Source organism: Malus domestica, chromosome 07 (assembly GCF_042453785.1).
Source record: "Malus domestica chromosome 07, GDT2T_hap1".
In the NCBI taxonomy this organism is placed as follows: domain Eukaryota; kingdom Viridiplantae; phylum Streptophyta; class Magnoliopsida; order Rosales; family Rosaceae; genus Malus; species Malus domestica.
Window position 1 is genome coordinate 29039320 of NC_091667.1, and position 1312 is coordinate 29040631.

The following is a 1312-nucleotide window of genomic DNA, read 5'->3' on the forward strand; positions in this document are numbered from 1 at the left end:
TCTAGGGTCAACAGAAATGCATTGCATGATAGATATAACTGATTTAAGTTGATTATATAGCGAGCTGACAAACATTGTGAGTGTAGAAAATATGTAGTAATTAATGAAAGAAGTTTAAACACACCATAATCATTTATATATAATGAATTAGTATAATATTTTACACTTTATACATTGCATGGTAAGATACATAAGTGACTTAGCAAGGTCTAAAATATCGATGATATCAGAAATATCAATAGTCCAAGAAAATATCGATAATCCAAAAACACGGAAATTTCGATGGAAATATCGGGATATTATGGATATTTTAGACCATACTTCTGGATAATTGCAGAAGTCTCTGCAACTCTCGGAGAAATCTTCTATGCCATCATATATATATGTGTACACCCCAACCTGATCAGATAGAATCGTCTAAAGCAACCAAAGCAAAAATACCTCACTCAAATCCTTCAAATTTGATACCCGGCAGAAACCCAACATCCAATGGCTCTCAGTCTCTTTGGCAACGGCCGATGAAGCAGCGTTTTCGACCCCTTCTCTCTTAACATCTGAGACCCGTTCAAGGGTTTGGGCACTCTGGCCAACTTCCCCTCCTCCGCCCGTGAAACCACCGCCATAGCCAACACCCGCATCGATTGGAAAGAGACCCCGGAGGCCCACATCTTCAAGGCGAACCTCCCGATGATCAAAAAGGAGGAGGTGAAAGTGGAGGTGGAGGACGGGAGGGTCCTGCAGATCAGCGATGAGAGGAACAGGGAGCAGGAGGATAAGAACGACAAGTGGCACAGGGTGGAGATGAGCAGTGACAAGTTCATAAGGAGGTTCAGGCTGCCGGAGAACGCGAAGATTGATCAGGTGAGGGCGGCGATGGAGAATAGGGTGCTGACTACGTCTTTGCCGAAAGAGGAGGAGAAGAAGCCCGAGGTCAAGGCCATTGAAATCTCTGGCTAAACTAAGCTCGCATAAGTTAAACCTCGGCTACTTTTCGGCTTAATGTCGTGATTAAGTTAAATAATCATGGTTTGCTTTTTGTTGTGGTGTTAGTTACTGTGTTTTGTATTTCCGAGTTTCTGTGTGTGTGAGACGAGTGTTGTGTGTCAAACTTAATGTATGGGTTCTTCTATTAAGGATACTTGTGTAAATGAAAGAGTTAGCATCTTCCCCGAAGAAATATCCTTCACATTGAAGTGAAAGGGATAAAGATGCATAGAACACCAATTATCAATGAGAAATTGATTCGCATAAAGCAAATTGTGTTTCAATTCAGGGACATGTAACACATTTCGAAGTTGAAAATTATAATGAG

The 1312-nt window shown here is 41.3% G+C and overlaps 1 pseudogene; it reads left to right on the forward strand.

Moving 5' to 3' along the window:
• Window positions 1–326: 326 nt before the first annotated feature.
• Window positions 327–1073, forward strand: LOC103455070 (17.8 kDa class I heat shock protein-like; annotated as a pseudogene).
• Window positions 1074–1312: the final 239 nt, after the last annotated feature.